Source organism: Marmota marmota, unplaced genomic scaffold, assembly GCF_001458135.2.
Source record: "Marmota marmota marmota unplaced genomic scaffold, marMar, whole genome shotgun sequence".
NCBI lineage: Eukaryota > Metazoa > Chordata > Mammalia > Rodentia > Sciuridae > Marmota > Marmota marmota.
In genome coordinates, this window is record NW_026000272.1 from 1,883,831 (window position 1) to 1,900,351 (window position 16,521).

General features: G+C 41.2%; 1 protein-coding gene across 7 annotated transcripts in view; it reads right to left on the reverse strand.

The window, feature by feature from the left end:
* The window catches only part of Mtmr1 (myotubularin related protein 1), a 69,740-nt gene extending 67,239 nt beyond the window's left edge, over positions 1-2,501 (reverse strand). For 6 of the 7 annotated variants that reach the window (XM_015498012.2, XM_048797000.1, XM_048797001.1 and 3 more), the window contains exon 1: positions 2,425-2,501. The gene's annotated coding sequence lies outside the window, so the exon portion shown is untranslated. The remainder of the gene's footprint in view (positions 1-2,424) is intronic. The other variant, XM_048796992.1, reaches the window with a different exon arrangement.
* Positions 2,502-16,521: the final 14,020 nt, after the last annotated feature.

Here is a 16,521-nt window from a genome sequence, read left to right on the forward strand (position 1 = left end):
CAAAAGCACAGATCCCAACTCTTCTTAGCCCCTTCTCAACTTATTTTCCCTAGCACCTATCACCATCTAACCCAGAACACATTTTACTTGCTTTTTGTCTTTGTCTCCCAACAAACATACACTCTATGGGAGGAGAGATTTGTGTTACTTCCTTGCTTTATCGCCAGACTCAATGCATTACTGGATGCAGAGTAGGCATTCATATTTGCAGAATAAATGCATGAGTGATTAAGCATTTTGATAATCCACTGACCAGTTCACCAGTCCATCTGCCACACCACTGCATAGCTCACCTGATTGAAGTCCTTTTGTGGTCCCCAAAGCTAGGATGACCATATAATTTCTCATTCAAACCAAGAAAAAACTGAGTGTTGAAGAAGGATGTTAATAATTTTACTGGCCCACCAAGTAAAGCAGAACCATTGTGAGCAAAATATCCCGTGTGACTCACACAGGCTCAAAGTCAGAAGTGAATGGACTAGATTTAGGATGAGGCCGAAAAATCTGTGTTTACACTTGAGATGATTCTGACGCAGCGATTCCTATAGCAGGATAATGACCCAATTCCTTAGGAAGGCTGTTTTCCCACAAGAAGCAGGCCTTCTCACTTACCAGTTCTCCATATCCCCGTATTACCTACGAGACTACACATTCTGTTCTCATGGCCAAAAAAGCCCTCCCTGTTCTATGCCCAAGCTAACTTCTACTCAGTTTTCACTATTCAGTTCCAGTGTCAGTTTTCCTTGGAAGATCCTCACTTATAGCCCAAAGTACCTGGCAAAATGTACCCATAGTACAGGGGGATCACTACTGAGTCTATAGAGCTTTTGGAAAATACTAATTACCGGGCCTTCCAGAAATATCCTGAAGGAGTATTCAGAGAGGTATGGGGCCTGGTTCATTGTAATACTTAAAAAAGCTCTGCAGGAGCCAGATGTGGTGGCATATGCCTGTAATCCCAGTGAGTTGGAAAGCTGATTCCCAAGAGAATTGTAAGTTCAGGGCTAGCCCCCAAAACTTAGTGAGGCCCTAAGTAACTTCAGAAGATCCTGTCTCAAAATAAAAAGGGCTAGGAATGTGCCTCAGTGGTTAAAATCCCTGGGGTTTAATCCATGGTTCAAAAAGGAAAAGGTGTGTGTGGGGGAGCTCTGAAGGACAAGAATATAAGTTATATCTTAGGGTAACACATTCTGGCTCCTTCAGCTTGTTAGATGATTCAGACACAGGCCCCATCCTGAGTATACTTGTGTGTTCACTTCTAGCAGAGCTCTCAATCACATTTGATTTCAATTGTTGCTTTGTTTGTATTCTCAGCAAAATGGTAAGCCAGGGAGCAAAAGACATCTTGTATTATTGTCTGAATTGCTGATACCTCAAACATTGTTGAATATTTGCAGATAAGTAAAGTCCTCACCATTCCAAATGCTGTCTGTGTTAGCTGTGATTAGTTTTCAGTGAAGCTGATCTCTTGGGTGATTAATTTATTGAAGTACACTGTAATTACACTGAGCTAGCAGCAAAGTGAGGGAGTGTTTCCTGTTGTTCCTGTGCCTTTGGAAACTCCCAAAACTTCAGTATACTGGTATGACTAAGACAGGCAGGAATGAACATCTGAAACTCAGCTACATCACAACAGTGTCTGTTGCCTAAGTCACTCCAGCATCGGGGAAATGGCCACAAGGTGGGCAAACTGGATGTTCTGGGACACAGGATAATCCATCACTTGTCCTCAGAGTATGGGATGGCCCTTCCCAGTTGGACATGGTGGATGGCTTTATGTGCCTGTAACACATTTCTCTTAGTTCTGCAACTGCCTCAGAAGCAGTAAGCTCATGCGTTCAAGAAAACAATGAGTGGGTCCCTCTGAAGTGTGAAGAACTGAAAGAAGATTCTGTGTTCTTGTCGCATGAACAGTTTGGAAGTTTTCCATCCCAGTTTTTCAAATCAGGGTATCTTTGCCTTCATCTGCACCAGCTCCCACGCGTATGGGATCCTGTCCCACAGTCCCCAACTCCAACATCAAAGACTCCAAGGAGCAGCAGCAGGAGGAGAATTTGGCTTAATAGGAGGCAAGGTGACTCAAAAGAGAACAGCCCGCCCGGGTGAAATTGCCCCAGAAGATTCGTGGCTCCAGCAAGTACAGACCACGGGTCGTCAAGGGAATCTTAGTAGGTATCTAGGGAAGCGGTGTGACAGCTCCGAAGGCCATCAGAGGGCCAGGGGAGAGCTCGACTAGCGAGGCGGAAGTGGGCCAGGTGCACAGCCTGGGACAGGTCCGAGGGTGCGGCCCAGGTTGGGGCGCAGGGGTCTTCCGGGGCAGGGAGGGGACTGTGGAGGGGCCCTCCGTCCCCGCCTCGGCGGCGAGCGGTGAGCGGGAGAGGCTGAGGGGGCCCAGTGAGTCAGGGCGGCCCGGGTCCCGCTTACCTGTCCAGGGTCTCCACGCTGGGTTGCCGGGAGCCGGCAGCGGCGCNACCTGGCAGCCCCACTTTACCCACAAGGCCGCGCGCGCGGAGACTGGGGAGGGGGCGGGGTCAAGGCGGGAGGGCGGTGCGCAGGGCGGGCGTCTGGTTCCCGACCCCGCCCAGGCCCCACCTGGCACCCGCCCCCAGGAACCCGAGATTTGTAGGCTGGGACGTCCCGCTTGAGCACATGCGCGGGGATTCGGGATCTTCAAACGCATTATGCATAACGTGCTTTGCTCAATAATCAAACCGGGTTGACTATCAAGATGCGGGGTATATATTAAAAAAAACAGGTTTGGGGAAATTCAAGGGTTAAAAACTCTTTTCTCCCTCAATTTTGTGGTGCTCAAAGAAGTTTTTGGGTCGGGACAGTCCAGGCTTCTTGGGCGTACCTGGTCTTGCTGTCTTGAAGCATAAGCAATTGCATGCATTTTAGCAATTCTTCCCCACTCCCTTCTTCCCTCTACCCGCACCCCACTCCACCCCCCACACAAATCCACCTCCCTGCCATCTGTAGGGCAACCAAGTGATTCCAATGCCGCCCTCAGAACTTCCGCCTTTGGTTTATGGTTTATGTTAAGAGTAACATTTAAGCTCTGTTGATTTAAATACGCCACTATGAAAATCATGATGATAAAGGGATTTAGGCATGCTTCTTAGATACATTTATTACCCTCATTCTGCTTGGGTTCAAATATGTAGTGGCTTATCCCCTTTCAGCACATCCCTGATTTTGTTGGTAGTAGATATGGGAATCCAGAGCTTTTTTGTCTGTGATTGCTCTGGATATGGAGTAGACCTCTGCCTTAGATTTGCCCAAGGACACATAAAGGGAACACTTCCCTTACTGTTAAAGGTAGACCTGCAGACAGTAACCCACACCCACCCCACACTTATTCTGTTCCACTGGCTTAATAACTTCAAACTAAGTCTTGAGAATGTGATGCCTGGAGCCCCAGCAACCATCTTATACCAAAGCACAGGTGAACCTATGGTAAAAGGTTGACAGAGTGAGGATGGCTGGGAGGAAATATCTTGGCATACTGGAAAATCATGTCCTGCAAGATTCTTGTTTTCCAAAATCATTAAACAAAATGTTTAACCTAGTGTTAGGGATTGAATGTTTGTGTCCCCCCACCCAAATTCACACCCCAATCAGGAATGTGCTGAGAGGGGATAACTACAAACATCATGGTATGTGAAGATGACGTCTTCATAAGGTAATTAGGTTCTGAGGGCCCTGTCTCTGCCTGACTGAATTTGTGCTACTATAAAAGGGCCACTAGAGAGCTTGATAGTATGCTTTCACGTATATGCACCAAGAAACCCATGTAGGGCCTGGGGTGTAGTTCAGTGGTAAGAGTGTGTGCTCAGTACTTACGAGGCCCTGGGTTCAATCCTCAGCAGAAGAAAGAAAGAAAGAGAAAGATAGGGAAGCACAGTGAGGGAAGGTCATGTGAGGACATGGCAGGAAGACAGCCATCTGCAAGCCAGAAAGAGAGCTCTTACCAGCAGCCAAACTGCTGGATCTTTGACTTTCCAGATCCAGGATCTGTGAGAAAATAAATGTCTATCATTAAAGCTCCCCACCCCCTGCTCTACAGTATTTTGTGGTGGAGCCTGAGCAGACTAAGACACCCACTTTCAAAACAGTTTTTTTAAACAAATTGTTGCAAATACCCTAGCTTCCCTAAGATTTGTCAGAACAAAAATAATGCAATGAAATTTGAAGGATATTTAAAATACTAGATACTACAAAGAGGATTAAGCCAAAGAGGGGAATTCTCTGTGACACTATCAACCTTTCAAATTAGTTAACCACATGTTGGATTTAGAGGACAGAGATGAATCTGACATATACCTGACTATGAAGTTTACAGTTAAGTGAAGGAGATAAAGTAACACTGGTATTTCAAGTTGTAAGTGCTCTGCCAGGGGCAATCACATGGGTTGTAGGAACACCTACCCCAATCCATGGAACAGGAGGAAATTAGGGCCTGGGGATGTGGCTCAAGCGGTAGCGCTCGCCTGACATGCGTGCGGCCCGGGGTTCGATCCTCAGCACCACATACAAACAAAGATGTTGTGTCCACCAAAAAAAAGAAAACTAAAAAATAAATATTAAAAAAATTCCCTCTCTCTCTCTCTCTAAAAAAAAAAAAAGAGGAAATTATGAAGGCTTCCTAGAAAAGGTGACATAATGCTGAATCTTAACAGATGAGTAGTATTGTTACCGCTGTTGGCCGGTGATGAGTCCTTGCTTCCCCGATGTTGAAGAATAACACCAGAAAAGCACACGCCGAGGCAAGGTCAGAGTGGAAATTAGAAGTTTATTAAAGGACAGCAGAAAAGACTTCTCCCGGAGGAAGAAGGGGGCCCAAGAGGTGGAATCCAGTTAGCGGGCAAATGTGTTCCCCTTTTTATAGGTTTGGTGATGGAATGCAAGGGGGAAGGGTTAGGACACAGGTGGGCCAAACGGGCAGGAAGGACTTAATTATCACCTTTTGGGATAGGCTTATCACTTCTTTGGGATGGGCTATCTCCAAATCTGTTGGGGGATGTTTCCTGGGCTCCATTAACATTTCTTTGGGGTGGACTTTGGCCTAGGGCCTTTTAGGGACTTCATTAATATTCCATGAGTTGTCCTGTGTTTCCCTGAATCATTCTCAGCATGGCCTCCATTTTAGATTTCACTCCATATTAGACCCAATTTACCTAACTACACTGACTACCTAATTTTAAATCTGGCTTCATTATGTCCTTGTCAGGTGATGTCAAGTCATTCCAGGCAAATGGAACAGTTATGGACACAAGTATGGAGTAGGTTAATTACCTTATGTGAAAGGGAACTTCAAGAAATTTACTGTTGCTGGAGCATAAATTCAGAGAAGTGAGGTGGTCAATGAGAGGTCATCAGGGCCAAGCCATGGAAGATTTTAGGCTAAAAAGTCTGGGCATTGTTCTGTAGCTCAGCAGAAGGTTTCTCAAATGCTACTGTGCAAGAATCGCCTCCAATCTGCATTTCCAGCAGGTGTTACAGGGATTCTGATGCAGGGCTCACTGCACTTGGAGAAATATTACTAGAGTAGATTGTGTTTTCAAAGCCAGCTGCAATAATACTTCCCATTCCACATGTTCTTTTGCAAGGTGACCTTGCCACTCAGATACATCAATAGATGGAGTCTATTTCTCCTCCACTTCAATGTGGAGAGAATGGAGTAGAGGTAATGATGTACAGTTTCCAAGACTAGGCCATAAGTCATCTGGAATTCCAGCATGTCTAGCAGCCAACACTGTCAGTCATGTGAGTGGAGCCATTTCATGGCTTCCAGCTATCCCAGTGGCTTTTCCAACACTATGTGAAGATGGACAATCATTCAATTAGTACAAAGATTTTGAGATATAAGTTGTTTTGTAAGCCAATTACTAGATTTGGGGGATGTTTTCTGCAGCAACATACATTGCAGCCCAGAGAAGTAAACTTCCACTTGCTGAGATCTCTTCCCCACTCAGCTGGGGATCCAGGCACAAATCACAGCCACTCTCTAAGAAGGTGCTCTGCACTATTAGGTCAGAAGCTCTTATGGGTCAAGATTTATCCTACTAGCAAGCTAAAATTGTAGTTGATCATTATGCTCTGACAGAAAACACAGGATCTCTGAATCAGAAACAAAGATGGTTCATTATTCACAGCAAAAGATGCAGCCAGAAAAATATCTTGAATCTGCACTCCAGGCCCTGGTTTGCACAGGGTAGCATGCTCTTTTGTAATGCAACTTTGCCACTCCCACATCAAGAGGTGTTATCTATTTTCTGTCCTCTTGAATGGAGGCTGGCCCCATAACCTCTTTTGTCCAATAGTGAACCAAATGGTATCTATACCTGCACCACAGAAGAGGAACCACAGATTTAGGAAACTCTGATCTTGTATTGGGTTGTTAGTGAGATGTCCATTCTCCTTTCCAGAGAGAGCAAATACTTTCATTAATTTGGACTGTAACCAAATCTCTGAAGAGGAAAAGAAGAGATCTTTACCTTTACTGCCCTGCACTGACTTCAGGGAGGGAGACAGCTATAAAGTCTACTGTCTTGTAATGTCTCTTGAACTTTCTTTTTTTTTTTTTTAGTATTTATTTTTCAGTTGTAGTTGGACACAATGCCTTTATTTTATTGCATATGGATTTCTAGTTTTCCCAGCACCATTTGTTGAAGAGGCTATCTTTTCTCCAATGTATNTATCTAAAGTTCCTCCATTCCTCCCATGCTCCCCCCACCCCCATTATGGATCAGCATCCTCATATCAGAGAAAACATTCATCATTTGTTTTTTTGTGATTGGCTTACTTCACTTAGCATAACATTCTCCAACTTCATCCATTCATCTGCAAGTCATTATTATTGTATTCTCTTTTAATGAGTAATATTCCATTGTGAAATTATATCACAGTTTCTTTACCCATTCATCTATTGAAGGGCATCTAGGTTGGTTCCATAATTTAGGTATTGTACATTGTGCTGCTATAAACATTGATGTAGCTGTGTGGGCACAAATGCCGCAGTCTGGCTGGGCACACAATCACGAGCCACCACACAGCTTGTAGATTCAAACAGCAACTCTTTATTCCCGAACTCACACCAGCCGTCTACAAACACGTTCTGGGGAAATCCACGTTCTCTGCCCAAATTCACCTCCACTGGGCTTCTGTCTCCCAAAATATACTGTCTGAATCCCGTGAGAACTCAAGGGGAACTCAGGCAGCAGGATACGCCCTATTCCCAGCAGGAATAATCTTAAACCTTAAACCTGGAACCTAAACTGGGAACGCCCTAAACCGGATTATCTTAAACCAGGAACACCCTAATCCGCCTTGGTCCTTGAGCAAGGTCACCTACATTCAATGTCACTGCAAAATGTCCGCAACATGGGGTACGCTGGCAAGGAAATTGTCATACCTACTTGGCTAATGGCTCCCAGAATTTGTGTATAAACATGGGAGTGGGATAGCTGGGTCAAATGGTAGTTCCATTCCCAGATTTCCAAGGAATCTCCATACTGCTTTCTAGAGTGGTTGCACCAATTTGCAGTCCCTCCGGCAATATGTGAGTGTGCCTTTTCCTCCACATCCTCGCCAACACTTATTGTTGTTTGTATGCATAATAGCTGCCATTCTAACTAGAGTGAGATGAAATCTTAAGAGTAGTTTTGATTTGCATTTCTTTAATTGCTGAAGATATTGAATATTTTTTCATATATTTGTTGATTGACTGTATATCATCTTCTGAGAAGTGTCTGTTCAGTTCCTTGGCCCATTTATTGTGGGTTTTGTTTTTGTGTGTTAAGATTTTTGAGTGCTTTATATATCCTAGATATTAGTGCTGCATCTGATGTGTGTGTGGTAAAAATTTGCTCCCATTCTGTAGGCTCTCTATTTACCTCAAAGAGTGTTTCTTTTGCTGAGAAGAAGCTTTTTAGTTTGAATCCATCCCATTTATTGATTCTTGGTTTAATTCTTATGCTATAGGAGTCTTATTAAGGAAGTTGGGGCCTAATCTGATATGATGGCGATTTGGACCTACTATTTCTTCTATTAGGTAAAGGTTTCTGGTTTAATTCCTAGGTCTTTGATCCTCTTTGAGTTGAATTTTGCAATGGTGAGAGAGAGGGGCTTAATTTTATTTTATTGCATATGGATTTCTAGTTTTCCCAGCACCATTTGTTGAAGAGGCTATCTTTTCTCCAATGTATGTTTTTGGCACCTTTGTCTAATATAAGCTAATTGTTTTTATGTGGGTTTGTCTCTGTGTCCTCTCTTCTGTACCATTGGTCTACCAGTCTATTTTGGTGCCAATACCATGCTGTTTTTGTTACTGTTGCTCTGTACTATAGTTTAAGGTCTAGTATAGTGATGCCACCTACTTCAGTCTTCTTGATAATGATTGCTTTGGCTATTCTGGGTCTCTTTTTTCTCCAGATGAATTTTATGACTTTTTTCTATTTCTATGAGGAATTTCAATGGGATTTTGATTGGAATTGCATTGAATATGTATAGTGCTTTTGGTAGTATGGTCATTTTGATAATATTAATTCTGCCTATCCAAGAACAAGGTATATCTTTCCATCTTCTAAGGTCTTCTTTAATTTCTTTCTTTAGTGTTCTGTAATTTTCAGTGTAAAGGTTTTTCACCTCTTTCATTAAGTTGATTCCCAATTTTTTTTTTCCTTGAGGCTTTTGTGAATGAGGTATTTTTCCTAGTTTCTCTTTCAGAGGATGTCACTGATGTAGAGAAATACCTTTGATTTATGATTTCATATCCTGCTACTTTGCTGAATTCATTTATTAGTTCTAGAAGTTTTCTTGTGGAAATTTTTGGATCTTCTATATATAGAATCATATCTTTGGCAAATAATGATAATGATTTGTGTTCTTGTTTTCTTGTCTGTATCCCTTTAATTTCTTTCATCTGTCTAACTGCTCTGGCTAGAGTTTCAAGAACTATGTTAACTACAAGTGGTGAAAGAGGGCATCCCTGTCTTGTTCCAGTTTTTAAAGGGAATGCTTTCAATTTCTCTCCATTTAGAATGATGTTGGCCTGGGGCTTAGCATAGATAGTCTTTACAATGTTGAGGTATGTTCCTGTTATCCCTAGTTTTTCTAGTGTTTTAAATATGAAGGGATGCTGTATTTTGTCAAATAGTTTTTCTGCATCTATTGAGATGATTATATGATTATTGTCTTTAAGTCTATTGATGTGATGAATTACATTTATTTATTTCCATATGTTGAAACAACCTTGCATCCCTGGGATGGACCCCATTAGATCATGGTGCACGATATTTTTTATATGTTTTTGTATTCTATTTGCCAGAATTTTATTGAGAATTTTTGCATCTAGGCTCATTAGAGATATTGGTCTGAAGTTTTCTTTCTTTTATGTGTCTTGCACAGGTGGGCAGCCAGGAGTCTTATGTGGGTGCTAATGTGGGTGGTCCTACTCTGGCACCTGGAGGACCTGTGTAAATGAGTGTCTGGGAGTCCTGCACTGATGCTGGGCCTGGAGATGTGTGCAGCATGGAGGCTGTGATTCCTGCGAGGGAGCAGCTGTTGGGGGTCCTCTGATCACAGAGAAACAGTATTATCACTAATTGAATGCCAGGTCCTGGGGCAACACAGAATGCAGCCTCCATCTAGCCCGCCCTCTTGGATCACTCTCTCTAGTGATTCTTAATTTGGCTTTCTTAACTTGACTGCTTAATGCATTCACTCAAGAGTAACCCGACCATGCAGAAGTCTGAGATATTTATGAAGAGTTGTCTCCCAGCACACATGGGCCCCACCTCTCCCTTCTGCCTTTCAAGGTCCACATGAGGATTACCCATAGTTGTTGGGTTGATCACCCTGCATTCCCAGGAGTCACTGTAAGGGAACTGGCATATGGTTCCCAGATGTCCACCTGGAACTGGAGTTGTATGGTGGGAGGCAAGGTGAGGAATTAATTCTTACACTGGTGCTCACCAGGCCAGAGTCAAGGTCTCCTTTGTGCTCCCATTTTCACTCTGCAGTTCCTACTAGGGAAGCAGGAAATGTTTATGAGTGCACATTGCATGTTTGTGAATGTTTAAGCAATGAACAGTAGAATGCCGTCATTTTCAAAAGTACATGCATAAAAATGATGTTGGGTACTCAATAATATGCAGATTAATGAGTTTCACTGCAGAGAATTTGAGGATTTAATAGCTTGGTGAGGCAGGTGCTGAGAATACACATTTTATAAAGTAACTCAGGTGATTTTGATATGGATAATCTGAGAATCACACTTTGAGAAATGTTATTGAAGGTGACAAGGAGCTGCAGAAGATCTTGGAGAGGATGAACTGATCATATATACACTTTGGAAAGATAACTGGGGTTGCATGATGAAGAGGAATTGGAAGGGACAAATGTAGTAGTAGGAAGTTACTTCTTACAAAGTTGGTTTTCTTTTTCTTTTTTTTTTGGGGGGGGGGCGGCGGTGGTACCAGGTATTGAACTCAGGGGCACTCCACCACTGAGCCACATCCCCACCCCTGTTTTGTATTTTATTTAGAGACAGGGTCTCACTGAGTTGTTTAGCGCCTCACTTTTGCTGAGGTTGGTTTTGAACTTGCAATCTTCCCGACTCAGCCTCCCAAGCTGCTGGGATTACAGGTGTATGCCACCCTGCCTGACATTACAAAGTTTTTATAATCCAAAGAAGAGCTGATGTGAGAGGGCTAGATTTTGCACAGTCCTCAGTAAGTAATGGGCTTTAGGCATGAAGAGGAGAGGGAGAGAGATGGAAAAATGGGTTAAAGTTTTCACTGAGGTTTTAGACTTAGATAACAGGGAAAAAGGAGAGATATTAGTCCCTGATATAAGGAATCCAGGATGGTAAGCAAGTGAAATAAGTGGGTAAAAGATGAATTAATTTTAAGCATGTTGAGTTTAAACCATTCCAAGTCTCAGCCCATATAGAACCGTTGTGTGCATTAGAAAAAGACAGCACTTCATTTCTTTTTGTCATAAAATTGTCATAATATATCTATTTTGTTAGAGCTCAACCCTTGAATGCCAAGAAATTGCCATAAAAGATCTAGAAATTTATGAGGATGTCACTGAGAATGGCCCTTGTCTTAGTCTGTTTGTGCTGTTGTAATAAAATACCACAGAAAGGGTAATTTATAAGTAATATAACTTTATTTGTTACAGTTCTGCAGGCTGGGAAGTCTAAGATCAGTCTCTTGAGAGAGAGAGAGAGAGAGAGAGAGAGAGAGAGAGAGAGATAGATTGAGGGATTTTTAAAGAACTGGGTCATTTGATTGTGTGGAATCTGCAGCAGTTGATTTTGCAGTTGTGAGTCTGAACACAGTCTGGAGAATTCCTTTTTTTCCGGGACACCTTAGTCTTTTCTCTTTTTCTGTTTTGTTTTGTTTCAAGGTGTTACAGGTTGAACCCAGGGCTTCTGGTGTGGTAGAGAAGTGCTCTACCACTGAGTTACATCCCCAGACCTGTGTTTTCTTTTAATGGATTCCTAATGGGAGACACTTAGGTTATGAGGGCTCCACCCTCATAAATAAATTAATGTCATTATTATGAGTGGAAAATTTATAAAAAGGTGAGTTTAGCTCCCTTTTGTCTTTCTCTTGTTTGTTCTCTCTCTCTCTCTCTCTCTCTCTCTCTTTCTACTTTCTGACATGGTATGACACAATATAAGGGCTCTTGCCAAATGTAGGCCCCTCAATCTTGGATTTTCTGGTCTCTAGACTCATGATCTAATATATTTCTGTTAATTTTTATAAATTACCCAGTTTGTGGCATTTCATTATAGTGGCACAAGTGAACTAAGACACTCATCTAAAATACCTTCAAAACAATATCTAGAATGGTGTTTGGCTAAACAACTGGGCACTAATGGCCTAGCCAAATTGACATATGAAATTAACTAATCACAGTATACAAGGGTCCTTTGGTGAATTGAAATTCTCAATGATACTTCAAATAAGTACGCCTAATTAAGTGGAATTATTAAAATGTTGCCTCCACCATCTCCATATAAAACAACATAGATGACTTAAATTTGCCTTCAGAAGTTCTCTGGAAGGTTCTTGGCTAGAGGTTCAATTACTTTCAAGGTTGAAGGATGGCTTGGGAGGCTATTGCCATCATTCCCCATCATCTCCACTACCTATCTTGTTTTGACACTGAAATAACCATATCCTCAGTCTTCTGTCAGGTGTTCTTCAAAGGCAGCATCAAGCTGTCTTGCACACAGAAATTGCTGTGCAGGAACCCCAGACTCCAGAGGATATACTTGCCTTACTCAGTAAATACTTCCCTAAATTCTCTGAAGATAAACTTCTTTAAGCAGCTGTATTATTTAAGCAAGGGGCTGAGGAAAACTCATCTATAAAGGAGTGAGAACATTCAGAAACACATGGAGGTCCAGGAGATGAGATTACTATGCAAGACAAGGAAAAAGCATATGTCATTTTCAGATCACCAAAGAGCACTGAATCTAAGCCACAGTAGTTCCTTTAGAACTTCCATTAGGCTCCACTTTCCAGGCCCAGGGTACTTAGGAAAGTGATTTCTCTGTGCCTCAGTTTCCTCTTTTGCCACAGTGAATGTGGACAATGTTGGGTCCTTGAGCAGATTCACTTTATCAGCTCTTCCCCATCCTCCAGCTGCTGTGAGTCTTGTCTGTTAATCCTTCTTTAGAGGACTGCCCTCTGTGAAATGGGAGTCATTTTGCTAGAGGGTTACACATACCCACCACTCTCTTCCACCTTGGGCAGCTTGCAACCGGTGACTGACAAGAAACAACAAAACCCTGTTCAAAACAAAACCAATTATGTGGCAGATTCCTGTTCCATAGCTCTTCACAGGAGCAGGTTGAAGTAGGACTCCTGCTGCCACCATGTCCTGGGCCAGTTCCTTCTTCTGCTCCTCTGTTGTCTCATTCCTTCTCTCCTGAGAGCCCTTTACTGCATCTCATGTCCTCAGTCCCTGAGTCTCTGTACCTAGGGAACTTGATCAAAAACAGACATTAGTTGTCAGTGGCTTTTGGAGCTGGATGAATCTGGAAAACCATCTGGCTCAAATGCTGAACTGCACCTCAGGAAGGAAAGGTACATATTGGAGAAATACCTATAGTCAGGCAGTAGGACAACAACCAAGGTCTCAGCTTGTTCCTTGTTCTTTCTACCACATATTAAGGGGCCTCATTTTGAATACAGTGCTAGAAATACTAATATCAATATAAAGATATGAAGTCCTAAGGAAGTTCTAATTCAAGGAAATAAAACTGCAAAAATGAATTCAAAATTCAGGATCTCTTATCTCTTTCAATTTCTTCCTTCCATCTTGTCCTTCTTTTCTCTCTCTCCTCCTCTTTCTGGTTCTGGGGATCATACCTAGGGCTTCAGGCAAGTGCTCTACCATTTGGATACATTCCCAGCCCCTGAATTTCTTGCCATTAACATAGTATTATTTTATGAGAACTTTAGTACTGTAGCATTATTAATTTAATAGAAATAGAAACTTATGCATTAATTCACTTAAATGTTATTGAAGAATTACTATATGCCAGACACTTTATTATATTCAGTGGATGTACACAGATTACTTGCTTTCAACTGGACAGAAATTGAACTTCAGGAAATCCAGCAGATTTGGTTTGAGACCCACCAAGACCCTTATCAATGATAGAAAGCCACTCTGGTTTCGGTATCAGGAATAGATGTTTTTCTTATAACCACCAATTTAATTTGTATCTTGGAGAACACTGAATTATGTAACCATTATCATCTGTGCTTTGCTGAAAGCTTCAGAGACAAATGTATGGCACACTGCTGTAAAGTCTGCAGAATCTTGAAGCCTGGATTCTAGCTGATTACCTCATCTATTTTCCTACTTTCATTTTCCTGATTAACTCATTTATTGCTATCTTGTTTGTAGTTTGTAAGTTGCCTAGAATTTTTCTCTTTAATTATTTTGAAGATTATATATAAAGAAGTAAAAGTCACAGCTACAGAGTCTCTTTTGTTTCCAAAATCAAGAAAAACCCTGTTCTAAGAAGATACAGGATACTAAACTAATATATAGACTCTACAGAGAGCATGTTATTATTCAGCTTTCAGTTAATCATGTGTGCCAAAGACACAAATCATCTTATAAAAATTTATGATCAGTTTTGGAATGTTTTAAATTCAGGAGATGGATGCTCATCAAGTTCCACAGCTTTCTTTGATTCTTTTGTGCTTTATGGGGTACTATAATAGATAATTGGTTTCTATTGCAAACCACAACTTCCTCCTCTCAAACATTCCACAAAGAAAAGATGATTAAAATGATTATGAAACCTAGTAGACTGTCAGTCAGGGCTCAATTATGGGAAAGAGGAGTGAGAACATGCATCCTTTCTTTGCTTGGCTTATCTCATTTAATAGCCTCTAGTACCATCCATGTCGCCACAGATGTTATCGCTATTCTATCCATTTTGTGGAACTATAATATCCCACTATGTATATGTACCACATTTTTGTTGGTGAATATTTATTATGCAGAATGCTGAGTTTTATTGTGGCATCTTGGTACATGCATATAACATAATTTGATTGATTTCATTCCCCAAGGCCTCCCTTTCCCTCCCCCTCCCCCATCTCCCTGGTCTTCTTTTTCTACCTTACTGGTCTCCCTTCTACTTTCAAGATGTCCTTTTTACCCACTAGCTTTCACATATGAGAGGAAACATACAATATTTCCCTTTCTGAGTCTGGCTCACTTTGCTTGGCCTGATGTTCTCCAGTTCTGTCTATTGTCCTGTAAATGACATAACTTTGTTTTTTTATGGCTGAATAAAACTCCATCATGTATGTATACCATATTTTCTTTACCCATTCATCTGTTGATAGGCAACTGGGCTGGTTTCGTAACTTGGCTATTGTGAATTGTGGTATGATAAACATAGGTATGCATATATCTATAATTCTTTTGGATAAATACCAAGGAGTGGTATAGCTAGTTCATATGGTAATTCTGTTTGTGGTTTTTGAGGAACCGCCATGCTGATTTTCACAGTCGGCATATGTTTATAGCATAGTTGGCATAATTTGGTAGCAATCAAGATACTCTTCAGTAGGTATGGATAAACAAAACCGTGGTCTATCCTGATAATGAAATATTATTAGGCACTAAAATGAAATGAGTTGTTTATCATGAAAGCACAGTGATAAATCTTACATGCATATTGGTAAGTAAAAGAAGCCAGTCTGAAAAGGATACATACTATATAATTCCAACTACATGACATGCTGGAAAATGCAAACTATAGAGACAGTTAAAAATGACTTCCAAAAGTTTAGGGAAAGTACTGATTTACATTCCTACCAACAGTGTTCCTTTCCCCCCTCATCCTTACCAGCATTAATTGTTATTTGTATTCATGATGATTGTCATTTCGACTGGGGTGAGATGGAATCATAATGTAGTTTATAATTTTAATTTTCCTGCTGGCTAAAGATGTTGAACATTTTTTTCACATAATGATTGGCCAATTGTACTTCTTTTGAGAGGTGTCTGATCAGATTATTTGCCCATTTACAGATTGGGATATTTGTTTATTTTTTCTCATGTTTTAAGTTTTTGAGTTCTTGATATATTCTGGATGTTAATCCTGTTAGAAGAGCAGCTGGCAAAAAATTTTCTCCATTCTGTAGGCTCTCTCTTTACTCTGTTCACTGTTACTTTTGCTGTGCAGAGCTTCTTAATTTAATGCAATCCAATTTGTTGATTCTTACTATTATTTCCTGTGGTTTGGAGTCCTATTCAGAAAGTCATTTCCTGCACCTACATCTTGAAGTGTTTCCCCTATGTTTTCTTCTAACAGTTGTTAAGTTTCTGATCTCATACCTTGATGCATTTTGAGGTGAACTTTGTACAGGTTTACCACATTTTTTATTCATTCATCTGTTGATGGAAATCTTGGTTGATTCTATATCTTGGCTATTGTGAACAGTGAGTCCAATGGACATGAGAGTGAAGCTACCAATACAGAAAAATTATATTTGAGGAGATGGGAATGCTAATTAATCTGATTTGATCATCACACATTATATACATGCTTTGAATGATAACAATGTACTCCATAAATAAGTATTAATAGTACATGCCAGTTTATTTTTTAGAAAAGGTATAGAAACTACATAGTCATGTGAACAGCAGTTTAATCAGAAGTATTAACAGAAGATTAGAGTAACAAGAGTTTGAATACTAAGAAGTAAAGAAAACTCATAAGAATAGAGCAATAGCAGATATAGGGAGAAGCTGCTACCCCTGGGGCTGAGATAGAGTGAGTAAGGAGAAGTTTTCTCCCAGCCCCAAGCCCAACGGCTGGAATTCTGTGGCTTGCTAGAAAGTGAATTGCTTAGGTACCTGTATGATGGGATTGTAGGAAATCTGCCCTCTGATGTGCTGAACAGAGCCAACCACAGGGAGGTGCTCTTCTTGAAACTCATAATAAAGTTGACCTTGGGGATGGGGGGG